Raw genomic sequence first — 27,493 nt, forward strand, 5'->3', positions numbered from 1 at the left:
GTAGCTGGCTCAAGAAAAGTGAAAGTGCCAGGACAGACTAACAAGGAGAAGAAGAAACATACCACTACCCTTGTTTTAGACCACAGAGGTAAATGGCCTCACCTGTCTAGTACATAATAGAGAAAGAACTTATGTCATGACGAAACTGAGATTATCCTTTATGCCCTCACTAGGAAATCTGAAATTTCTATTAGAAGCCAGGACTTGAAACTCCAAACTACGCCAACAGAGGTGTCCTGCCCTTAAACTTACATGGTAAGACCTTAAAAAACTAAGAATAGTTTACTCTGATGAAAGCTGTATCATGATAAGACCTAGATAAGGCCCCCAGTAGAATATTTGGCCTAAGTTCCCGACCTATTTCCACACCAAAAAAGGAAACGGAGGGACATTAGATGATGATATGCTCTCTTAAGATAAATTGTATGAGCCACGCAGATATTGTGCATATACTATGAGTGCGAAAATACAACCTTTTATTGGAGAAAGGCTATATGTATGGAATAAATGAAGTAAATTCACATTTAATATAAAAATGTGACAAACCGATAAAACTATAAGATATAAGAGAGGATGTATAATTAAATGTGTGACAAGACTTTGAAACTATTCTATAATGACGTGAACTATTAAAAAACAGTGATACCTTGCTTTTTCCAAATACATTCACAGAAAGGATGTTCTAGCAACAGCCTTTTGAAGCCGGTGACCCCAAAGAAACGGCAGTCCTGAGGAAGGTGCTACAGTATCTATTGTTCTACGCACCGAAACGCGTCGACGCATTTGTGTTTCATGTAGAATCCAAACTAGGTCCAGTGAACAATTGATACACTTATAAAAGTAGTACTATTGATGTCACTTCCTTATGAACTAATGACCTTTGGATCAAATAATTGGGAGTGGTAGTAATATCATTAAGCCACGTTATGCAGGGGTTCGTTGAAAATTGCTTTGTGTCTTTTATATTATAGAAATTCTTTTTACTGTAACTTTATGTATTTTTTGCATGTGATTTTTGCTTCAAATGATTCTGATGTCTAATATTTGATCTAATAATCTGTGTGCATAAATAATGAAATGTAATGAACTGTGATGATTGATTGCTTTGATTAACTGTTTTTATTATATCTTTTCAAAGATCGCCCTTTGAAATTTTAATTTGTTATTGTGTATAACTTGTTATATATTTTTATTAAAAAGACTGTGAACGTTCCTATTTTTAGTGTGGAAATTTAAATTCTTTGGTTTAGTTTCCAAGCTCGATGATAGAGTGCTTAGATAATACAGGTATGGAGTTTTAATAAGGCCATACATGAATGTTCACCCAGGGACTTCTCTTTGACTGATTGACAACATCATCTCCCATGTGTGTGCCAGATTTCCCGGGTCCGCACATGACTCCCACTTCCTGCGGAGCAGCATTGTCCCCCAACTGATGGCTAATCTGCGTCCAGAACGTGCGTGGCTTGTAGGTGAGTGTGCTGTGAGGACTATTGTGTTGTATGTGTGCCATGGTGTTCCCACCAATCCTGGTAATGATGTATGTGTCTGTCATCCCCCCACCTAGGCGACTCTGCGTACCCAAACCGGCCGTGGCTGCTGAGCCCCATACGGAATCCTACTACCCCTGGTGAAATGCGTTATAATGATGCCCATGGGAGGACACGTCGGATGGTGGAACGTACTTTTAGACTGCTGAAGTCTAGGTTTCGCTGCCTGGATAAAACCGGAGGGGCCCTGCCATACTCACCAGCCAAAGTATGCAAAATCGTGATTGCCTGCTGCATGCTCCACAACCTGGCCTTGCGCAATAATATTGAACTGATCATGGACCCTGCAGACCAACAGGTTGCTCCGCCTCCCATCCCACCCATGTCAACTGATGAGGATAGTGGGGAGGAAGAAGGTGTGGACCAGAGGCGTCAGCTCATTGATCGCTACTTTCCTTGAATATGAGTAACTACCTCTTGTGCTGCTGGTCAATGCGTGATGGATGTTTGATTTTGATGCGTGGATGTGGTGTGTGAATGCTGCCTGTTCTGGTATGTTCTGTTCGCAATCGGGTGTGGTAGATGGTGTACATGCAAAGCTCCCTGATGTGTGTCCTGTGATCCACTTAATTGGTGTTGAGTGTGGTTTGTGGGATGTTGCAGTACTGTGTGGTGTGATGGGTGTGATTCAGTTTCCTGACCTGTGCTTGTTGTTCTCTCATTATCCCTAGGTCACTCCCACAGAGGCATGATTCTCAAGAACATTGATCCCTGCACCTGGTAATGACAACTTATAAGACAAACATGTGATTAAAACATAGAGGTCACACAGCATTGAGTGTTTACGTGGTGTTTATTAACAGGTTGTGGATTGATGTTAGTGAATATTTACAAATAGGTGTTGGGGGGGAAGTGAGAGTTGAAGGTCATGGCAGATGAAAACACCATGGGGACACCACATTGTGTGATGTACACCTAGTCCAACAGATGTGTGCCAATGCTTGGCATTGTGGGGCAAGATAGTTCGCAGGGAGAATGGCAGGCTCAAGGAAGTGTGAAGTCAGTGGCGGCCCCTCTTCGAGCGGGTGGATGGTGCATTGCCACTGCTCTCAGCGGGATCCAGCCCCGGACGGCCCCTCCGTCTTGGAGCCGGAGCGGAGACGACTGTGGGGGCAGGTTGATCAGGGACCACCTCCCTGTCAGTGGCCTCAGGTGATGGTGGCGTTGGTGACCTGTCCCGCTGGGCACTTGGGTGAGGGGGAGGTGGTGTGGCGCGGGATAACCACTCCCTCCAAAGAGCAGTTTGCTGCCCCATGAGGTCAACAATTTGGCCAATGCGGGTGTCCATGGACCGCAACAGCTGGCAGAGCTGGCAGCTCTGTAGCGAGTCTTGGTGGGCCCGATCGCCTGTGCCTGCGACCGCTCATAGGAGCCATGGACTCTGGCGATGACATCCAAGGTCTCGGTCCCAGGATGAGGTGGGTCTCGTTCCTGACCTCGCCTAGCACCTGCACTCCTGTATGTGAGCTGTGGCCTCACCTGAGTCCTCTCCTGTCCACTCTCCCTGCTAGCCTGAGATGTAGACGGACCATCATCGGACGATGGGTCAGGCAGGGTGGCACAGACAGGAGTGGTGGTGGTGGTGGTGGTGGTGATTTAGGTAGCTGCACAGCTCACAATGGCAGGTGTTGGTGTTGTGACACTGGCCAAGGTGGTGGAGGCCGGGATTTCCTGGGAGCCTGATGGCACTGGGAGTGTGCTTGGGCCAGCATCGTCCTCTGCACCCAAGGTGTCAATGGGATCGTCACCATGGAGTCCTGGCTGTGAGGGGGGCGACTGGTGCTGGCGGTTGCTGCTTTCGCCTGTCAAGTTGCGATCACCTGAGGGACAAGAATATCAGAATCAATGCTGTGGACATGAGAGGTTTTTTGTTGTAACATTACAAATCACTATGGAATCAGGACATGGTTGTTGTTGTCATCATGTTGTTGTGGTTGACAGTACTGGGCAATATGGTGGCGTGGAGGTGGGGAGACAATACTTGGATATGTGTGGTCCGGTCCTGCTATTGGATGGTGCCCCTGTGAAGATGTCTATCTACCTGTAAGTTTGAAAGAGGAGATGCACTGGTCAGCAAATGGTGGGCGGACTCCATCTTGCTCTGGGATGAGACATGGGGGCCTGTTGGGAGTTGTAGTGCTGGTCTCTCACACACCCCACCCACCTCTCTCACACCGCCCCACCCACCACCACCCTCCCTGTCCACAGGGGGGCCTGTTGGGAGTTGTAGTGCTGGTCTCTAACACCCCCCACCCACCACCACCCTCCCTGTCCACATGGGGGCCTGTTTGGAGTTGTAGTGCTGGTCTCTCACACACCCCATCCACCACCACCCTCCCTGTCCACATGGGGGCCTGCTGGGAGTTGTAGTGCTGGTCTCTCACACACCCCACCCACCTCTCTCACACCCCCCACCCACCACCACCCTCACTGTCCACATGGGGGCCTGTTGGGAGTTGTAGTGCTGGTCTCTCACACACCCCACCCACCACCACCCTCCCTGTCGACATGGGGGGCTGTTGGGAGTTGTAGTGCTGGTCTCTCACACACCCCACCCACCACCAGCCTCCCTGTCCACATGGGGGCCTGTTGGGAATTGTAGTGCTGGTCTCTCACACCCCCACCCACCACCACCCTCCCTGTCCACATGGGGGCATGTTTGGAGTTGTAGTGCTGGTCTCTCACGCACCCCACCCCCACCACCCTCCCTGTCCACATGGGGGCCTGTTGGGAGTTGTAGTGCTGGTCTCTCACACCCCCCACCCACCACCACCCTCCCTGTCCACATGGGGGCCTGTTTGGAGTTGTAGTGCTGGTCTCTCACACACCCCGCCCACCACCACCCTCCCTGTCCACATAGGGGCCTGTTGGGAGTTGTAGTGCTGGTCTCTCACACACCCCACCCACCTCTCTCACACCCCCCACCCACCACCACCCTCACTGTCCACATGGGGGCCTGTTGGGAGTTGTAGTGCTGGTCTCTCACACACCCCACCCACCACCACCCTCCCTGTCGACATGGGGGCCTGTTGGGAGTTGTAGTGCTGGTCTCTCACACACCCACCCACCTCTCTCACACCCCCACCCACCACCACCCTCCCTGTCCACATGGGGGCCTGTTGGGAGTTGTAGTGCTGGTCTCTCACCCCCCACCCACCACCTCCCTCCCTGTCCACATGGGGGCCTGTTTGGAGTTGTAGTGCTGGTCTCTCACACACCCCACCCACCACCACCCTCCCTGTTCACATGGGGGCCTGTTGGGAGTTGTAGTGCTGGTCTCTCACACACCCCACCCACCTCTCCAACACCCCCCACCCACCACCACCGTCACTGTCCACATGGGGGCCTGTTGGGAGTTGTAGTGTTGGTCTCTCACACACCCCACCCACCACCACTCTCCCTGTCCACATGGGGGCCTGTTTGGAGTTGTAGTGCTGGTCTCTCACACACCCCACCCACCACCACCCTCCCTGTCCACATGGGGGCCTGTTGGGAGTTGTAGTGGTGGTCTCTCACACCCCCCACCCACCACCACCCTCCCTGTCCACATGGGGGCCTGTTTGGAGTTGTAGTGCTGGTCTCTCACACACCCCACCCACCACCACCCTCCCTGTCCACATGGGGGCCTGTTGGGAGTTGTAGTGCTGGTCTCTCACACACCCCACCCACCTCTCTCACACCCCTCGCCCACCACCACCCTCACTGTCCACATGGGGGCCTGTTGGGAGTTGTAGTGCTGGTCTCTCACACACCCCACCCACCACTACCCTCCCTATCGACATGGGGGCCTGTTGGGAGTTGTAGTGCTGGTCTCTCACACACCCCACCCACCTCTCTCACACCCCCACCACCACCCTCCCTGTCCACATGGGGGCCTGTTTGGAGTTGTAGTGCTGGTCTCTCACACATCCCACCCACCACCACCCTCCCTGTCCACATGGGGGCCTGTTGGGAGTTGTAGTGCTGGTCTCTCACACCCCCCACCCACCACCACCCTCCCTGTCCACATGGGGGCCTGTTGGGAGTTGTAGTGCTGGTCTCTCACACACCCCCCCCACCTCTCCCACACCCCCACCCACCACCACCGTCACTGTCCACATGGGGGTCTGTTGGGAGTTTTAGTGCTGGTCTCTCACACACCCCACCCACCTCTCTAAAAACACCCCCCACCCACCACCACCCTCCCTGTCCACATGGGGGCCTGTTGGGAGTTGTAGTGCTGGTCTCTCACACCCCCACCCACCACCACCCTCCCTGTCCACATGGGGGCCTGTTGGGAGTTGTAGTGCTGGTCTCTCACACCCCCCACCCACCACCACCCTCCCTGTACACATGGGGGCCTGTTGGGAGTTGTGGTGCTGGCTGCTTTGACAACATGCAAGCCTGGGAACGTAGGAGGCAACATTTGTGTTTGGTGATTGGTCATGGTGGGTGCATTTGAGCCCAGGACTTCACATGTGGGTGACTACGTCACCCACATGCATGGATTGGAGCCTGGGAGATGTGTCTTGGCATTTGTGCAAGGCAGACCATGGCAGTGTGATAGTGGTCATTGGTTTGTACTTACCAGCCTCTAGTCCCTCTTCGATTCATTCCAGGCTCTCATGTTGCAGTATGCCCAGCACCTTCTCCTCCCATTCTGCAAATGGTATAGGCTCCGGGGGTGTGCCGCCGCCAGTGTGGTGTGCCCGCAGGTGGTTCTTGGCCCTGATGCCTTTCACCCTTGCTTTGAGGTTGTGCCACCGCCTCTGGATCTCGTGTTTGGTGCGTGGCACGGTCCCTGACGCATTCACTCTGGTCACAATCCTGTCCCACATGTTTGTTTTGGTTGCCAAGGTGGTCTGCTGGACTAGGGTACCGAACAGATATGGTTCGAAACAGATGATTTCATCCACCATCACCTTCAACTCACTGTCTGTGAACTTGGGGTTTTTCTTGGGTGCCATGGTGTGTGATGTGCAAGGTGTTGGTGTGGTGTGCAGGTGTGTGGTGTGTAGGGATGGTGCTGTGGGGGTTTGTGTGGTGGGTGTGTTTGTGTGCAGGTTGTATGTGTGTTTGTGTGTGTCTGCTGTTTGTGGTATTCTGCCTCTTTCTTGCAGCTATGCTGTGATGCAAAGGATTCTGCCCTGGAATCATTGATTTCTTGGATTATATTAGATGGTATTTGATGTCTGGTATGTAAATGTAAATGTAGGTGTACTTATATAGCGCAAACCTGTCACCCAAAGGGCATCCTGGCGCTTGCTTAGGGAACCCGTCCTGGTATTCCCCTGTGAGAAACCCCGGCAGGGTGTCCACAGGGTGAAAGCCAGGCATCCCGCCATGAGGGGCCGTAGTGGAGATTAAGCAAGCTATTGCCCAGAGTCGCAGAGTGTGACCCCGTGAGTCGAGTAGGCACCGGAGCGAGAATTGTCGAGACCGTGGAATTTATGAGCCCGAGACCCGCTGAGGCGGGGAATCGAACCCTGGTCCACGGTCGATCACAGCTTCCGGGTCTGCCGCCTCTAACCACTGAGCCACACTTCTCCACATCCACATGGTATGAACTGCCAAGTGGTGACCAATCTGTTCGTAAATTCATAAACTGTTTCTTTTTGGGTTATTGCTTTACTACTTGCCTTATCCGCCAGTGTGTCAATGATGGCGGCTTTAGCAATCACCAGCCGTCGTTGTTCGACCTTCAAACCCTCTCCCTCATAAAGAGCCCTTACCAAACCCACCTCAGCTGGCCCCAGATTATCCTGTAAACCGTTCATTGTTTGCTTGGCACGCCTGTTAAGATTTAAGGCGTACCACAGTGTTTCCCCATAAAACCCGCTTTCAAGGCATCCCACACCACCTCAATTGATGTACTCCCAACATTATCTCCCAGGAACATAGGGATCCAATGTCTCAACCGTGCTTGTCGATTGTTGGACTTGAGATCATCCTGAAATGATCGCAGGGATTGCAAGATGGAAGATAGAAAAGGTTCAGCCAACTTTCCATTGTTTGATTGCTCTGGCTCCCCCCAGATCCCCAATTGATAGCTTCTCTTTTGCATTTGCATCTTCAGGGTGTTGCAGTTGTGTAGCTGAATAATCCCAGCCCATTTCCTCCAAAGCCTCAATATCACCTGGGATTTTCCTGTGGACCTTTTTTTTTTACCAGATGTCAATTTGGGTTTCTTAGAGATGGCACTCTTCACCTGTAGACTACTATTGCTTGAAGGAGAGCTTACACCATCACTACTAGCAAATAGGCTGGTATCAGATACCTCTGACTCTTCAGTCAGAGAGAAGGACTTTTCCAAAGAGTCCAGTGACAAACAACCTGTCTCCATGGTTTTTCTTTGGAATTCACCCCCTCTAGATGCGCAGTGCCTAATCCTACTTGCCATATTCAGTGTCCTAACACCCCTTTCATCATTTGATTTATCGATAGGCACACCAGGGGAGCAGGTATCATTAATTGTAGTTATACCCGCCGGACAGGTATGTGAAGGTGCTTCCAAATGGTATTATCATAGTTTGCCAGCCAGGGGGGGTCACACTTTTAGCTAGAGGATTCTCAGGTTCTTCCCCTTGTGTTCTGGGTGTTGCAATAGGAGTTGAGTTGTTCACTAGGTTGCTCACTTTCCCATTAACATCACCATTACCGTTACTTTTTCGGCTCTCTAGCCCAGCCTTTTCCTTTTCCCCCATGTCTAGGGGTACACACATGGACGAGATGGAAGGTTACGACCTTCTTAACTCTCCGGGCACCTGCAAGCATTGGGAGATTACCTTTGCATGAGGCTTGTCTTTTTTTACTTTCTGGCTTGTCCCCCTTACTCCTGCGAGGGTCTCCTTTCTTGCCTTGTGATTTGGTATCTGCACCTTCATGTAGAGGTTGTGTGGAGGAGGTAGCAGGGACCACCGTCCATGATTTTCCTTTTCTCTGTGTAGCCATCACAGCTAATTCTGCCGTCTGCGTTCCAGCCTGTGAAGCGCTGTTTTATCCAGGCAACCAAGGAGGGCGGAAGCCATAGAAGTGCACGGCCCCTGCTCCTGCCGTCATCAGCAGCGGCATTTTAGCCTCCCCGAGACCATAGCAGGAGCCCGACCTTTCCCAGCAAGAGAGCATTCGGCGTCCGACTCATTATTCTGCCAGAGTAGGCCCATGGAGATCTCCTCTCAGGCAGCAGCCCCTGGGAATGGTCCGCCCTGCATTACGGAGAGATTTCCAACAGGAGAGGAGAGAGGTAGACGGGGGCCTCACTCAGACGCCATCTTGCCCATGATGTTGGTTTCCTGCACCCTTTGATGTTCGGCTTTCTGACATGAAAAACCTGTCGGAAAGCAACTTTGGGGGTCGCTAGCATGACATCAATGTGTCAGAGCCCTCTGGTTGGCGGCATGGCAGGCACCTATGGGGCCCTCCTGTAAATCCCTGGACTGTGTGGCAGGCACCATGATGTGCTTGCCACATTGTGTAGGGATTTACAGGATCTCCAATTTCTCTATGGGAGCTTGTGCTGCCGTCAGTTTGCAACCACTGCATAAGCTCTCATAGGGAAATGGGAGTTTGCAATCGCACCGTGTGCAGTCGCATTGTGGCAGTGTTTTCGGAACCGCCGTTCTGTAGTTGGTCTGTTCCCACACCGAAACGGTGTTGAGAGTACTCAAGTCCACCCCACATCGTAAGTAGGCCCTATGTGTTGTTTATGTAATTAAACATTTTAAAGTGGGTATAATTGGTAGTTGGCCTGTGATGTGTTTGGGGATTTTAGGCAGTATATCCTCAAGGATTCTGGTTGTGGTTTCCTGGGAGCTGGTGCTTGCCCCCTTACATCCTGTAATACCGCAGCTGCTTGTATTTCTGTTATATTTGGAGGCTTGGTTGTGTTCTCTTACATGAATTACAACATCATATCTTGTGTTTGCCCTCACATAACATGCATTAGAATTATATTTGGTACATTTCAAATTTATGTTCTCTGTTCATGCACTTTCTTGGTTGTAGGTGTAGCCCATGTGATTTAGTAACTGCTTTCCTTTCTTTGAGGTTATGGAGTTGTTTGCCTTTGTCATTGTATTCAAAAGTGGTGCAATAGAATTAATATATACAATATTTTAAAGTTTGTATGTTTGTTATTTACATGTAAAATGTTGCAGCCACTTCTATTTTGTATACTTCATGTATGATGTTTCACACTGTTTTGCAGCTTTTCCATTGCGGGTGTTCTAATGTGGAGCAAGTGCATTGTTTTCTATTGGATAAAAAAAGTTAGCTTCATTTTAAATTTTAATGTGTTGGTAGTGTTTTGAGGTATTTAGTTACATTTTTATTTGCTACTTGGGTGAGTTTATAATTTTTTAAAGAATGTATCTATACTTACTTTCTTATATCTTTTGCTGGTTTCTGTTAGTTATTTTTTCCTTAAAGTTTATAACTTTTTCAAGCTGTGGTGTTTTCATTTGGGAAGTCTATGTAAAGAGATGGAAGTAATTATTTCCTATTTTAAAATGTTAGGTTTATTAACACGTACATTTTAGTTTACTTATACTTACTGGGTTAATTAGTTGTTGAGATGTAGACATTTCTTCTTTAATGGTCTGGTCAGAGAATCCAGGACATCTCCTCCTCTTGCAGAGTTTGTTGGTTTTGAAGTATTTAGTTGTTTGAATTAGTGCTCCTTTTTTATTGTTGATTGAATTGTTTGTCTGATTTTATTGATTACAATTGTTTCAGCATTGATTTATTTGGTTGGTTTAGTTTATAGTAGTTATGTCCTATTTTATTTGTTAATTTAAGTTTTATTTATAATGTATGATGTATAGTTTGATAGTTTAATACAATTTTGTTTAATATTAAGGTTGTTGTCTAAGTGTTTGCAGTCAATGACTTTTTTTGTATTGTATTCTTATGGTATTGGGCTGAATGGTAAATGTTTTGGAGATGTTATATTTATTTATTTATTTACATTTTTTTATTTTAAGAGTTTTATATAGCGCTGCTAGACCCGGAGGTATCAGAGCGCTTTACATGAGGAATTTAGCATATTACAAACGTTACAAAATTTACATGAAAGATCGTTGCGAGGAAGAGGAAAAACAAGGTTATACAAATACATCTAATGATTAGATCATTACAAAAACAGAAGATATTAAGGAGCAATGGGAGCGAGGGAAAACAGGGCTAAGGGAAAAGAGGGAGAAGGGAAACGTGGGAATGAGTGGGAGCAGGGAGAAAGGAAACTGACAAAGGATGGAACAAGACGGCAGGTCAGGGTCAGAGGAGAGGGTGAGAAGGAAGATGGGGACAAGAAAAGGGGTTCTGAGAGAGGGAGAGGAGGTCATCGGAGGAAGATATAAAGAGACAGCAGCGAAAGGACGAGGAGTGCCATGCACCAATGTCCGGCTGGGTAGGTGACGGCCGCGGGCGCCAGACTCCTCTATAGCCGTCCACCGGGCATTGGCCATGTCGTCTCAATATGCCACAGCTAAAGAGTGCCTTGTATGCCTGCAGGCCGTATGCCTAAAATATAAAAAAGTGTCACATTTTATTTTGAAATATGGGCCCTTAAGGTGACTGAAAACCCAAAAGCTATTTTGGCTATTTTTAGGCTACATTTCCCATAAGACAGTCCTTGATGTGATTAAAATATTTTTTCACACCTCCATTTGGGAAACTGAAGTTAGACATCTGTGAGGAGTCACAGACTCATGTCAGAACAAAAGACAGCATTCACTGCTTCACTAAACTTGGTGATGTGGAATAATGATGGTTTTGTTCATTCCTTGAACCCTCTAAGACCCTATGGCACCAACTGCAGCAGGTGGGAGAACCAATATGGAGCCTGCCCCAGTGCGAAAGCCTCATCCAAATAGAGAAGTCATTTTGGAGAGAGCAAGAGCCACTTCTGGTGGAAGAAGGGTTCAGTCATCTTAGACTGAAGACTTCTTGGAATATTTACTGTAGCCTGAAACAAAGTGCTGCAAAAAGAGGTGAGCAGACAATGACAAAAAAGCCAAGACTGGGTATATACTTGAATCACTGATTAGTGCACAGAGTAAGCTTGCACTTCACCCTCACCTACTCAGAACACTCCAGGACCTCGGAAGCAACAGCTAAAGAAGAAGAATATGCTGGAATAAAATAATATCCAGAAGAAGATGACTCAAAGATTCCTTATTCCTGCTGGCACCCAGGGATTGGATTTACTCTCTGAGAGTCAGCTGGTAGGCCTACTATTTGCCAGCTCCAGGGAAACTAAAAGGAGGACTCCTTACTCCAGCAAGACTTAGCTGACCACAGAGGATTCGTTTTTGCAGGATCACTGACAGGAGAGACAATGATTCAGAGAGGTATGACCTGCAGGAGAGACCATAAGGAACCTTTACAGCAAAGTTATTCTTTTTAATCCTTTTGGAGAGTTTGGGCAATATGCTGAGGCTTGTCTAAGGAGGTCACACAAGAAAAACTGTTTGTTTTCCATCCAGAGCTTTTGCGACACTGAAAATGGGTTCATTGGAACCTCATGCTAAGGGTAGATGGCATTAGGGAACCCTGCTTATATACAGCTGGCAGCATTACGCTGCTGGAGGATTTTGAGAACTGAAAAAGTGACTAAGCCCAAAAGGAAATAATTGGACCAGGGTGAGGAGACAAATCCATTCCAGCAACAATGTAACATCTGTGCCTACAATACCTAGTTGTGTCCCTCAGATCATATGGCTCCAAAATAATGACTTCAAAAGAAATCATGAACCTTGTTGATGGAGTTTTGCATTTCCTTGGTTCTTTTTGACTCAAAACTTTAAATAGTCCCATCTCTGTTTCCATGTTTCTGATTTTAATACTTTTGATATCCTTTGGCTCAATAACTTTATCCCAATTGTTCACAATTAATTTAGTAATTTTATTGTGTTGTCTTATTTACTTCCAAATTGCTTATACTACTTGGACTTCAGCCACATTTCTCTGTGAAATTGCCTGCTACTTGTCCCGTAACTACCAGTGGTTGAGCAGTGTTTTATTGATTCTCATTCTGATAGCTAACCAAGGTGTGTTTATAAAGTTCGTAAGGGTCCCTGTCCCAAATGTACAACTTATTTTCTGACACTTTGGTATTAAAATATCCAGAAAATTGGCAACTTTTCCCATTTTCACTATTTTGTTATGTAGTCTAAGATGACCTGTGATGTGTTAAAAAATTTGAATGCCTAATGTGGAGGATTATTAGCAGCATAAACCCGTAGGGATTTAGAGGCCTATTCATAAAGGTAAGTGTCATGTGTATATATACTCACACATATATTTACTAATACACTCAGGTGCAAGTCTAACTGGCAGATGCATCAAAAATCGGTAATCCTAGTCCTTATTAGCGAAAAATAAGGAATCGCTAATAAGTACATGCAAACCGCGATGCATCAATAAAATCGCTAAATATTACCGAATCGGTAAAAATCAGTAAAACATTGCGAGATGGCTGCGAGAAACCGATTTTGCAAATACCAAATTAGCAAATACCGAATCGGTATCTGCAAAATCGGTATTAGCGAAATCGGCAAAAACACGCGGCGCATCGGAAGCAGGCTGATGACGTCACAACCAGGAAGTAGCTCAGCCCATGCTTCACTCGGTGCCCTGAGGAGCTCAGAGGAGGAGGCAGAGCACAGGAGCAGAGGAGCAATACATAGCCAGCAGTGACCAGGACCTGCACAGCAATGCATCATGGAGAAAGAAGCAACCAAGGGAAAGGACAATACCAGGAAGAGAAAACGAAAGTTCTCTGACAAGGAACTTGAGATTCTGATAGAGGGTGTCAGCAGCAGGCATGAAAGACTGTTTGGCAGACTGTCCCTGAAGGTGCCAGAGGCGGAGAAGCGCAGGATGTGGCTGCGCATCAAGGACAGTGTAAATGCTGTGGGAGTCACCCACCGCAGCATCGAGGACCTTAAAAACGGTGGTACGACCTCCGCAAAAGGGCTAAGGATAGGATTGCGGAAAGGGTGAAGGATGCGGCTGGCACAGGTGGTGGGTCCTCCAATGTGACACCGAACACAGCCCTCGAGGACCTTGTGGAGTCGACCATCGAACCGGAAGCTGTTGTGGGGGTCACCCAACTGGACACCTCTGGTGCTGCGGAAGGCGGACAAGGTAAGATGCATGCCAGCGCAGATATGCAGCGTCTTGTCAACCCCTGCCCATTTCCCCAAGCCAAACACAGTGCACAAGTAGCCGTGCCTAAAGCACAATCCCTCAACAGAGTGTTGCTTCATGGGAGTTGTAGTCATAACATGAAAGGGTTTCTGTCTGACCCCTGAGGTGAATGACATGAAAACAGCAGCCAAGGGCCAAATGTCAGATCCCATATGTCCTTTATGTAGATGACTAAAGCAAAAAATTACAATATCCACAAATTCATAACAATGCTCTGTTTCACACACAGATACCTCCCCCATGGAATCAGAAGACAGCGGCCGCCTTGTCATCTGTGAGACCCCAGTGGTGACCGATGCGGAGAACACGCTGGAACATGGAGGCAGTCCTTCCCCTTCACCACCACCGCAAACATCACCACCACCACCAGTACCGCGGACAAGAACACCACCACCACCACCGCGGCCAAAAACACCAACACCACCTCCACCACCACCACTGCGGACAGCAACACCAACACCACCTCCACCTCCACAAGTCCTGCCAACCACACATAGCCGCTGGGCAAATGTCCCCTCCATGCAGGAGATGGAGACGGAGCTGATGCCAGCAGCCACTAATGTACAGCAGCAGGCTGTCTTCACCCCAACCGCACGAGCAACAGCACGTCTGCGAGCTAGACAGCAGGCCGGATCCCTGGGTAGGGCTGCAGCGACAGCAGTAGATCCTGCAGATGTGTATGGAGTCGTAGAGAGCCGGATGCTGCGTGTTCAGCGCCTGCAGGCAAAACACATGGGTGCAATGAAAATTAGCATGACAAGGATGTCCAACAGATTTTCATCAATGACTGATGCTGTGCGAGAGCTGACCACAGCTGTTGCAGAGGGCAACAATGACATTAAGGTATGCCTACAGGAACTAACACGCGCTGTTGTTGCAGGCCAAAGGAGTGAGCGCAGGAGACATGAGCAGTACTCACTCAGTACCAATGCCACAATTAAGGCCATCAAGAAGCTGTGCAACAGCACAGCTGTGGTAGCTCGCCGATTGGTGTCCCTGCAGGTGGACATGGGTCATTATTGTGGGGATGTGGCAAGGACCCTCGAGAGAGTGACCACTGCAGTGGAGCATCTGCAGTCTGGAACTGCCAGTATCAGCAGTGTGGGAGGGGATGAGGTGAGTGAGGCAGCCAAAAGTGTGAGCAGCGTCACCATGCCTGAGACAAGCGGGAGGAGGCGCAGCGCGCACAGCGCACCAGCCACTGAGAGTCATCAAGGAGATGTTGAGGAGTCACGGGACAGGAGGCTGGGTGTCCGTGGCAAACGTAAATAGCCATGATGCAATGGCTCCCTGGCCATGGTGAGGTAACCATGGGCCAACTGTAGTGCCACATGCAGCACCTGTGTTGTCAATGGACATTTTCTCTTTTGTTTTAATTTACGCTGCGTCATGTTTCGGTTACATTAATCAGCACCAGTCAGGTGTTAATGGGCATTAAACCCTTGCAATGCATATCATCTTGTCATGGTTCTTTCTTACCTGTCTCAGAAGTGATGCCGTGTGATGTATGTCCACCTCCTTTGCCCTACTGCTGTGTTGGGCACATGTGCCTGTCGGTGTTGGAGGGGGGGGTTGCTGTGCACATAGCTCGTCCTCACCGTACACCTCTATGGGTATCCCCCTTCTTGTTGCGATGTTATGCAGGATGGCACAGACTGCTATGATCTGGCAGCAGGTCACTGGGTCGTACTGCAAGGCACCTCCTGTCTTGTGCAATATTCTGAAGCGACTCTTGAGGATGCCGAATGTGCGCTCTACAACATTCCTTGTGCTGATGTGTGCTCTGTTGTAGCGCTGCTCTTGTGGTGTTGCTGGGTTGAGGTAGGGAGTGCGTAGATACTCACGCAAGGCGTAAGCGCTGTCACCTGCAGGATGGGGAGAGAATGGTTAGCGGCATGAATGCTATGGTACATGTGGGGATGGATTAAATGGTGTCGCATCAATACGTGCCTAGTAGGTGTCCAACTCCAAAATCACCGTTGATCAGGCGCTTGTGGATGCCACTGTGATGGAAGATGTATGCGTCGTGTGTGCTCCCTGGAAATTGGGCTACGAGGTCCGTAATGATGTGCTTGGCATTGCACACAACCTGCACATTAATGGAATGGTATGACTTCCGGTTGCGGTCGATGTATTCAGTGGCTGAGGGAGGACAGATGTGGACATGGGTGCAGTCGACACACCCTATCACATGGGGGAATTGTGCCACCTGATAGAACTCACGCTTGGTGCGGTTCAACTGTTGGGGGGTCATGGGGAAGGTGATGTGGCGATGTATCGATGCTAGCATGGCGTCCAGGAACCTGTGGAAGAAGCTTGATAGTGCGCTTTGTGACACGCCTCCGGCTTCTGCTATTACCCCCTGGAAGCTTCCAGACGCCAGCAGGTGCAGGCTGCATAGGACCTGGACATGGGCTGGTATTTCGTGGGTCCTAAGGGTCTGGTGCTGGAGTTGTGGTTCCAGATCTGCTATTAGACACATTATCATGGCAGGGCTGAGTCTGTACTTACCATACACCTGCTCCTCTGTTTGCCTGAGCAATGTGATGCGCACCTTGAAGACCCTATCCTGGATCATCCTCCTTCGCTGGGCCAGGGCATTGATTCTCCTCCTCCGAGCGAGCACGTAGAGGGCAGCCATTTTGGTTGACTAACAGGGTTTCCAGGGTCATTTTTAAAGGGTTACTGATTGTCAGCACCTGTCAGAAAAAATATATATTTTTTTCTTCATTTTTATAACTTTACCTCCAGTTTGAGATTCCCCTTATTTTGCTCATGCTAAATAGCGATTTTTGAGGTTTTCGGTATTTGCGATTTTTGATGCATTCCGTTGCGAATCTTTAATAGCGATTCGGTATTTCCGGGGCCTGCTTTGGTTTTCGTTATTTCCGATTGGCTGGATAGCGATTCAGTAATTTACCGAGGGGATTTTTTTAGCGATTCTTTAATATTTACCGATTTATGTTGATGCATTGCATTTAGGGGTTTTGCCGTCGGTATCGGCCTGTTTTACTGATTCGCTATTTGACCGGGAGGTATTTTGCTTGATGCATCTGCCTGTAAATGTTTTAATGTTCTCCAGTTTCAAGTATAGACCTACACATGTTTTCAACCCTTCAAATCTGAGGATTGAGCTTCTTAAAACAGAATTTATGAGATAACATCACTACTAGTAACTGTACAAACGTAGATGGAGATTTACGCTACTGTGGTGCAGCTCTCCCTAGGGGGTTTTTAATTGTTTCAAATATTTTAGAATATATATGTAAAAATTTAATCATGTAATGGAGTAATGTACATGAATATTAAATAATTTTATTTAACTTTGAACTAATACTATAAAATATTAGAGCACATAAACCCTTCATTGTAAATGAGTATTAAATAAATAATAAATATAATAATTTAATTTATAAATTTGAAGACAATCCATACCTAGCTAATTTTTTAATTTATATATTAATAATACATTTCATTAAAATTATGTTTAAATAATAGAAATTATTTTAAATGTTTAAAGAAAGATTAGCAGTGCATGGTATGTTGTTAAATTAAGTTTATTATTCATTTTTAAAGAAATGAAATAATGATGCATTATTTACATACATTTTGTAAACATTAAAAAATACATATTGTGTATATATAGATATATATATATAGTGAGCCTGCAGTACGATATAGGTAATACATACAATTGTTTTTTGAAATGCTATGCCACGTGACCATAAACAGTGAGAAAATACTAAGTGCAACCATTACTTATGGAACCCTAGTATTGCGAGGGTCTCGACATTTGCACATGACAGAATAAAATGAAAAACATTATCGCAAGTTAATTTTTACTATTAATCAATGTTTACAAATTGCAGCTTAAATGCCCAAAAGTGTGCAAATTTGGCAAATATTATGTGCAAAATACGCAATAAAAAATATATACACACATCATCTAAAAAACACTGTTTTGTGCAAATACGCAAATAAGGCTTGCAAAAACATTGCAAACCTAGGTGCAAATCACTGCTTAAATGCAGAAGCGTTTGTGCAAAAATGTGCAAAGATGAGTATGAGCATTATATAATATATATTTCCTGCATTCCAAGAAAACCACTAAATTGTACAGAGCCCATGTTCATCGAGTGCTACACACCTAGGAGCAGCGGTGAAAGAACCTGATTCGGTATTTGTAAGTTGCATATTTAGGGCAAGTCTTATAAATACCAAATTGCAGTGGTGTGTATTAATGTTTTACAGCTTAATTCTGGTTGCAAAACATTAATCTTTTACCAACTTCCCAAAAGAGATGGTAAGCAGATTGCAAATGAATGCTGACTAAAACATATTTCAAGAGTAGGCAGTAGTCCTATGGACTTCTGACTACTCCAAAAAAATGAAATTTGCATGCTTAATTTCTTTCATCAAATGCATCACATGTTTCTTTAAGCAATCACAGACAAAGTGGTTTGCTGAGCTTAGAAGGCCGCCATTCCTTTAATGGCTGCCATTCCTAATGGCTTGCAAATTGCAACCTACCTCATCACTATTCATGAGGTAGGAACATTTGTGACCCACTAGGGACCGCTGATTTAAAAATAAAAGTTTCACACATTAAGAACAGAGATTACCAAATAGCGATTCAGATAAAAATGCTACTTAGAAATTGCTATTCTAAATGAAAATACATCGTGCCCAAAGCTTCCTAGTTATAGCAAAACTCAATTTATGTATAGGAATCAATAGACAGCACCCAAACTGTGTTTCTCACCAAGTGTTGTTTATTAAATCTAGAGACTCAGCAGTCATATTCATGCATTTCAGGGCACAAACGCACGGAACACATGTGGTCAGTCGAGTACACTCACTCAGCTAGAGTTTCTCTGAGATTCCTACAGAACAAATATAAACAACCAATCATCTGTGAAAAGAAAAAGAATCCTGAATGCATTTAAATCTGTCAAGGGAATGTTCCAGTTCTGTAAATATTTTTTGGTTCCTAAGTGTGTCTATCTTACCCACACAAGAGCTCCCGGATAAGCTGTGAAACTTTTTTGAGAGCAAGATAAGAGCAATACAAGATGCCTTCGAACCAGAGAGAAATAGTCCAAATCTCTGACTCCCGCTCTGGACTGAGATATAGGGACAGAGCTAGAGACTCTCGGTCCCACCAACTCTAATCAGGTTGAGATTCTACACAACTGGGCACCCATGTTGGAAACAGAGTTTTCTACCATCTCAGTGACACAGATATCTGGGACCCTACCGCTTCCCTTCCACTGGCTCAGTGGCAGAAGCTGCCTGTCACTTTTGGCCCCCATTGAGGGAGCTATACAATAGATCGCTAGCCTCCTGGCAGGTCCCTGAATGCTTAGAAAACTGCTTTAACTGCTCTTCTATTAAAAGAAACCTAATGCAGATCCTGTGGTTCTCTCCCACTACCGTCCTATATCACTACTTCCAGTCACATTTAGGATCTTAGAAAAGTCTGTGAATGGATTGTTAACGGAAAGACTGGTGCAAAGTCCAGTACTGGACATTGTCCAGTCAGGCTTTTGTCTTCTGCACAGCACAGAAACAGCTGTGCTCGCCTTGGGGGGATGACTTCCGAATAATGTCGGGCCAGGGTGAACCATCTGCGCTGGTTCACTTAGATCTGTCAGCTGCTTTGATACAATCTTACATGTCATTCTGGGGGACAAGGTTCAGGAAACCAGAATCAAAGACACTGGGCCTGATTATGAGTATGGCTTTCTTCCGACAAACACACTTGCGGTGGTATAGCAGACTTTTAAAGTTGTACAGGCTGTGGACCACCGCCTGCAGCAGGAAATCTCAGTTCCCTGGTGGTGACACGGCGACGGCCTAATGTAACATGCTGAGCGAGACTTCCATAGTCTCTCTAAGCGTGTTACAAGTTCATTCACCATCAGCCATTTCATGGAGGGCTCTCTGCCATGAAAAGGTTCCAGCACAGCATTGACATCACCGTCCATGCCGTTCTGGAACTTTTTTGTAAGTTTCCAATGCAGTGGCTGTTTTCTTGGTACTGCCGGGGGAAAGGCAAAAAGACCATCTGTCGGCATGAGTTGAACATCTTAATCAGGTTGGCGGTTATTGCGCGGCTTTGGTGCAGCCATGCCGGTGGATAGCCAGCCCAACTCTGCCAAAGTCATAATCAGGCCCACTGTCCATGACTAGTGGAGATCCTACCTGACGGGTAGGATACAGGCCGTCATCTTGCCTCCTTTCCTCTCTGAATTTAAGGCCATGCATCAAGGGGTGCCACAGGGCTCTGTGCTGAGCCCTACTCTATTGAATGTGTACATCTACCCACTTCTGCATTTTATTAAATCTTTCAGAGTACAATGCATGAATTTTGCTGATGACACTCAGTTTATTATCACTGCAGATAGGGCTAGCAATAATCCATTTAGGGCCAGATGTAGGTAAATGTCATTTACCGATTCTTAAATACCGAATTTTACCAATTCGGTATTTAAAAATCGGTAAATGAGATGTAGGTGAAAAATCTGTATTTTTTACCGAATCGGTAAAATTCGGTATCTGACTTTTGGAAATTACAGAATCCGTATTTCCCATTCATCCCTATGGGCCAAATGGCCCATGGGAATGCATTGGAAATACCGAATCGGTAAATACCGAATCGGTAAATACCGAATCGGACAGCAAGCAAAAGTGAAACTTAACACAACAGCCAATCAGGTGCAACCACCCTCCCCCTTCCTACCAGGAAGTGGCTACACAGGCAGCTGCAACTAATTAGAAGGTTCTCGAGAGGCAGTTGGAGCAGAGAGACTGGGAGCAGCAGCAGACAGAGTTTGTGCACTTTTAAAAGTTAAACATGGCAAGCAGCAAGGACACAGAGCAGACAGAAAGAAAAAGAAAGCTCAAATTCAGCAGCATGGATCTCCAGGTGCTTGTGGAGGAGGTGGTAAAGGTGCACCCCAGACTTTTTGGAAGGCTGTCCCTTTCTGTGCCTGAATCAGCAAAAAGGAAGCTTTGGCTTGAAATCCTTGAGAAAGTAAATGCAGTGGGAGTGACCACCAGAGTCATTGAAGATTTAAAAAAGAGGTTTTATGACCTAAGGAGCCTCACCAAAAAAAAGATTGCTGACCACCACAAACAGGCCTCACAAACAGGTGGAGGAAAGAACACAGCACCCCCCCCTGACTGACCTGGAGGAGATGGTAGCCACAACCTTCGAGCCAGAAAGCGTCCATGGACTGGGAGAAGTGGACAGCTCGGCGAAAGCTGCAACTAGAAAAGGTAAGATGCATGCACAGCAATCCCCCTCACACCCTCATCCATCCCTCACCCCTTGAAGCTAAGTTACCCCAGTCACAGTGTGTCTGTGCAAAACAGTAGCAATGCATCATGGTACATGTAGTCAGTTAATGAAAGAGCATGTCAGACAGCACTGTAACCACAAAGTTAGGCAAATGATTGCAGACAGAAGGGCAGGCAGCATGTAATAAGTGCAATTTCATATGCTTTATTGTAGTGTCTGTGAGACATTTGCACCTAGCTGATATGTGCTCATATGTTCACAGGTCACACATCCAGAAGGCAGTCCCAGGAGGCAGAAGGCACAGCACCCGAGAGGGATGAAAGTCATGAGCCAGGTCCCAGTGCATCACAGGACACAGGTGTTCCAAGTGGGCAGCCACCTTCCCAAGAACCTGACATCAGTCAAGAAATGCAGGCCTCCCCAAGACCTTCACAGTCCCCTCTATTGGTGTTCTCACCCGAAATGCCAGCATCCTTTGAAATAGAAACACCTGCTGCACACCCTAGCAGGAGGTATGTCGTTTCCCCACTGATGGAAATGGAGACAGCTGCTGGTGAAATGGTGGGTGAAGACTCACACAACTTGTCTGAAGCTGACATCTCTGCCACACTGCAGCCCAGCACAGAGCCTGTACTAAGTACCACTAGACGCCGCACAGTACAAGGAAGGAGTGCAGGTGCACGTGGGGAGGGGTCCAGTGTCTTCCAAGGCCTGGAGGGATCCATGGTCAGGATTCAGAGGATGCAGGGCAAGGGCATCATGTCCTGTCAAAGACAAATGTGCAACCTCAACATCAACATTCAGGAAATTGGTAAGGGCATCAGGGAACTGGTGGAAGTTAACAAGAGCATGGCAACAGGCATACATGACATGACCCAATCCATGCAGCAACTGTGCACAAAACTGGACTCTGAAATAACATCAAGGCGCAGGGAGAAGCAGCGCGCAGAAAGAACTGAGAAATCTATCCACCGCCTGGCAACAGCCACATCCCTGCTATGCAGGCATAGCATGAATAGTCAGGAAGTCCTGACTCAAAACAGCAATCAGCTGACAAGGGGCATAGCCGGAATGACCGGTGCGCTGGAGGCTCTACTCAATGCTCAAAGTGCACAAACTGCTGCTATTGACGTGCCGGACACTGAAGGTAGCACCATTAGGAGCAGCATGGCAAGCCCCCTTGTTGTAGAGACAAGGAGGAGCAGCAGGCGACAGGGTGAGGCTACAGGCCAAACGCCCAGTGAACAGAGTGAGCCACATACATCTGGGAGTGCAAAGCGTGGCCGCAAAGGAACACTTAATAGAATGGGCCACTGCAATTGGACATACAATTTTGGAATAAGGAAGTTTGTGTTGCATAATTCTTACTGCAATAGGTGTTAAAGGGGTCGCACACTGTGTCTTACTTAGGAGGTATCCTTCTCCAAATTCCCCTGCAGTCAGCCGTGCATAGATGCTGCTGTTTTGAAAAATATAGGAGTCGTGGGTACTCCCAGGGAATTTCGCCACAAGGTCAGTGATGACGAACTTTGCATTGCAAATCACCTGCACATTGATGGTGTGGGTGGACTTCCTATTCCTGTAGATATATTCTGTGGCAGCAGGGGGACAAATGGGGATGTGCGTGCCATCAATGCAGCCAATTATATTTGGAAAACCAGCCATCTGGTAGAAGTCAGATTTGGTTTGAACCAGTTCAGCATGGGTGGTAGGAAAAGAAATGTAATGCTCCATCCTCTGCAACATGGCGTCAAGGAATTTGTGAAAAAACCTTGAGAGGGAGCTCTGGGTCACCCCACCCACCGCAGCAACCATGCTCTGGTAGCTCCCAGACGCGAGCAGGTGGAGGCTGCACAGCACCTGCACATGGGGTGGAATAACATGTGCCCTTGGGGTAGTGTGCTGCAACAGTGGTTGGAGGTCCCTGATGAGCTCCAAGATGGTGTCTGGAGCCAACCTGTACCTCTGCAGTATCTCTGCCTCTGTGAGCATGAACAGGGTCACCATCTGCCTGTAGACCTGCTCCTGTCTCAGCCATTCCCTCTCTCCTTCCTCCTGTAGCCGTAGCCATCTTGCGATGACATAAAATGCCGCCATTGTGCAAACAGAATTGCATTTGGGTCCATTTTTATAGGCTGCACCTGGTTACCACCTGATTTGAATCCAAGGTAAATACCGACTCCTAAATACCGAATTTGAAGCAAATTCGGTATTTCAGAGCTTACCTACATCTCAATCTTCAATTTTACCTATTCTTAATTACCGAATCGGTATTTTACCGAATCGGTAAATTTACCGATTCAGAAAATGTACCGAATCGGTAAATTTACCGATTCGCAGACCGTTGCGATTCGGTAAATTTACCGATTCGGTATATATTCCGATTCTGTATTTTACCGATTCGGTAACTTTTCCGATTCGGTAAATTTACCGATTTGCCCAATTTTCTGTCACCTACATACCGATAGCTCAATACCGGTCGGTAACGGGCGAAAATACCGATTTTCGCCGATACCGACCGGTAAAGGGCTACCTACATCTGGCCCTTAGTCCTTTTCACAGACGGATGACAACAGTTCAGGAAGGCCCTATTCCAGGTACAACCATGCCCTATTGTTCACAGTCTAGGCCAATACACATTCTTGATAGAGGAACCATTCACAGGCCCAGGCAGCTGACAACTCATAGCAAGGCTTCAGAAAATGTGTGTGGGAAAATGCCAACTTTCTAAAGTGGCATTTTCAGAATGATAAATTAAAATCCAATTTTACCATTAAAGATAATTTTAAATTACAATTAATTTGAGCCTGAACATAATTTCTCTACCTGCTCCTAATCAGAAGTTTGCTCTTATTATTAAGATAACCCAGTGTTAGCCCAGAGGAGAGACGTGCCTTCTAACTGTGAAAAACAACATTCTGAATCAGGACATGTAAAACATAAACAATTGCCCTACTTTTTAAATAGTATGCACCCTGCCCTACTGGTGGTTAGGGCTTAACTAGGGATGGCTTGCACATTTTAAAAAGGAAGGTGCAGGCCAGGCAAAGGGATTCTATTTGCTAAGTCATAACAGCAATTTAAAATTGCACTACAGGCTGCAGTGGCAGGCCTGAGAAATGTGTTAAAAGGCATCTTGCATGGGTGGCACAAAGCAGCTGCAGCTCACTAGTAGCATTTAAATTCCAGGCCCTGGGTACATGGTGTACAATTTACTAGGACGTATAAATAAATTAAATGTGCCAATTAGGCGTGGTTCAATCTTTTATGGAGAGAGCACATGAAATTTAGTACTGGTTAGCAGGGGAAAAGTACCAACAAAAACGAGTTCAGCAAAAATCAGGGAGTGGAGGATAAAACGTTGCGGGAATACAAGGTCAAGGATATCAAGTCTAACAGTATTGACTGTTTAATGTCCGTATTTTACTTTTTTATTTATTTTGCTCTGCATCTAACTAGTGAAGAGTTCCTAATTCTCGTGATGTTACAAGATGGTCACCAGGATATTAGGCCAGAAAGAGCACAGGGACAAGAAAAGAGTAGGATTACTAGGTATGATGTATTTGTGGGTACAGGTAGATGGTGGCAGGAGAAAATTAAGGCAGTTAATGCATTTAAGGCAGTCTACATCAGAATCAACAGTGACAAGAGGATATGCGAACATGGGCCGTGGCAGAGGCCAGTAGCAGTTAGGAGAAGTTACATTAGGAAAAGCATTAACACAGTAGGGGCGATACAGGACCTTAGCCTAGGCCAGTTGGTAACACATTACGCTAAAGCACGCAGGGCGGCGAGGGAGAGAGGCTACTGGTTCAACTCATTGTTCATCAGTAGTGCCTTCACTTCCTTTTTAAAGGCACAAGTTGATGGAATCAGTCGTGTTTCAACCGGTAGGAAGTTCCAAATTCTAGGGGCCGATACCAGAGGAAGTGCGTTTGTAGGTTTTCAGTTGTTTAAATTTCTTTGGCTTAAGGAGCAGAGTGCTGGTGCTCCTAGAGGTCCGAGCACAACCAGATAGTTCAAATTTATTTTTCAGCTACAGAGGGCTATTGAAGTGTAGTGCTCTATGGGTCATACAAGCTATTTTTAACTGGATCCTTGCCTCAAATGGGAGCCCGTTGAGTGCTTTCAAGTCTGGCGAGGTCTAGGTGGTTTGAATTAAGTCTCAGGTACTGAGACTGGCTTTCTGAATCTCAAAGATCATCCTCCAAATTTGCCTTTGAAGGCTTTTTGGCAGTCAACAACACTCTGTTTTTCAAATCCCATTTTCGGTTTGGTTGATGACAGTTAACCTAACCTCTGGTAGCTGTGCAAAACTTTTTCCTGTTTCTTTTGTGGCCTATTCACTGTTCAGTCGGAGCAAGCAAATTTCTATCATAAGTTTGTATGATGGTTTTAAAGATTGTGTGAAGAGAGAATGTATTTGAGACATCTTTTAATGAAGGTCAGTGGTGTCTGATTTTTAACAGGGCAGTAGTTCTGCTTTCTTTGAGCACTTGAGTGGCTTCTGTATGTAAGAAACAGAAACTGTGAGGGTGCAGTGCTTGTCCAGAGTTGCCACACTTAGCAGAATTGAATGGAGCACTTGTAATAAATACATATGCAGGCTAACTGTCCCTTTCACTAGTAGCTGTGCTTGCTGATGCTCAATCCCATGCTCTGAAACTCTTCCACCACCAACATGTCATCACCATGCCTATGATAACTAGTCACTCCCGCCACACCACTCACATCATAATTCCAATTTTCCTTCCACTTTTTAAGCAGAATCTCATGTGGCTTCAGCAGGATGCCTACTTCTCCAAACTGAAGGATGGAGGAGTCTATCTCTTTGTCTGCTATCTAAAGATATTGACTGGGACTAAGGGTCACTAAAGTATATGTCAATTGTCAAATATTATAGATGAATTCTGTACTGAGGCAGCTTAGCAATGCATCACATACTATGCAGGTACCTAGGCTGATGAAGACAGTCAGAAACAAAGATTTGGGGGTTTGTCAAATGACTTCTTCAGCTTAAGCAAATACATAGTCCTTGAAACATTTGTAATGCACTTTATTACAGAGCAAAAATATTTTCATATTTCACTCCTAAATACCAATAGTTATTTGAAGTTTGCTGTGTCTTAGTGAAATTGTTTCACTGATTAGGCTGGCTTTTTTTGCAGTGCAAATGTTTTCGAACATCACAGTAGTTTTTACATACACTAATTCTTATATAATGCTTGCTTCAAAAACTCACATATAAATCACAATGTGCAAAATGGTACACCTTGATGCATTTCAACAGTTGCCAATGAGCAATGAGTTTGGCCTGATTTGGGGTTTTCCTGATGGGATTCTCCTACATATATGTGATGGAACTTTCCATCTTGCACCATCCCTTTAAGTTTGCCATTTATCTTCATCATTGCTTCATCATATGGACGTGAAAAAGGATATTGAGAAATGCTTTAGGGTATGCATTACTCTGTCACCAATGTGTACTCATCCCTGTCTATCTTTTCACAAAATTGTATGCTTATCAAAATTATTTGCCTAAAAAACAGACTGGCTTTCACCCACATATTTGTGGAGGAGTGAGACATCATGATAATCTGCCACTTTTAACATTAATGAAATGGCATTTTTAATGCAAAACACAATTTGGATATGTTGGATTCTACTCATTTTGGATCTCATGCTCACTCTTGTTTGTGCAGAATATTAACTTACCAATGTGACACATGGTACATCCACTGTATCATAAGTGCTTAGTATGCTATGTAACATGTAACAAGGCTACCATAATAAGTGAAGGAGCATCACACCTGACACAATAAACACTATCGGCCTGTTTAGTACAACTGTCTCTCAGGACATCAAACAACATTATGTATGTGTGGAGTTTAGACAGCCATGTGCCTGCTCAGAACAGTTGATTGGCCGTGAACAGAAATCAGGTGGGATCCTTTCCAACAAATTAATAGACGAGTCAGATCATCATTAACATTGTGCAAAACTTACACCCACAAGAACTCTTCTTGTGCATTGGTCATGGTCACCCTTAATACGGATGGGAAAAATCCTGGCTGTAATAACAGATGCATCATGTAACATGTGTAATTCTGATAAGATCAGACTCCCTGTTTGCTGCTTTTGGGCCCTCAACAGACTATCAAGCTCTGGATAACCCACTGCAAGAATGTAGGCCATTAGGGGGTCAGGGTGTGGTGCCAGTGCCTCGACCATTTTGAGGACTGCCTGAGTTGGACTTTAGCTGACTTTCAGGTCCAGCGTTATAGGCCTTCCCACTTCTTGCTCCAATGGACTCGGTGCCGCTTGTGGACACCCAGGGTCCACACCTTACTGGAAATTGAATTTCATATGTCCCGCCTCCGGTGGGCGTTGATTTGTATGGATGCAAGAAATTAAAGAAAAAACAAACGGTTTGGTGACTATCTGTTTGTCT

The sequence above is a fragment of the Lissotriton helveticus genome, chromosome 10 (genome assembly GCF_964261635.1).
Source record: "Lissotriton helveticus chromosome 10, aLisHel1.1, whole genome shotgun sequence".
In the NCBI taxonomy this organism is placed as follows: Eukaryota; Metazoa; Chordata; class Amphibia; order Caudata; family Salamandridae; genus Lissotriton; species Lissotriton helveticus.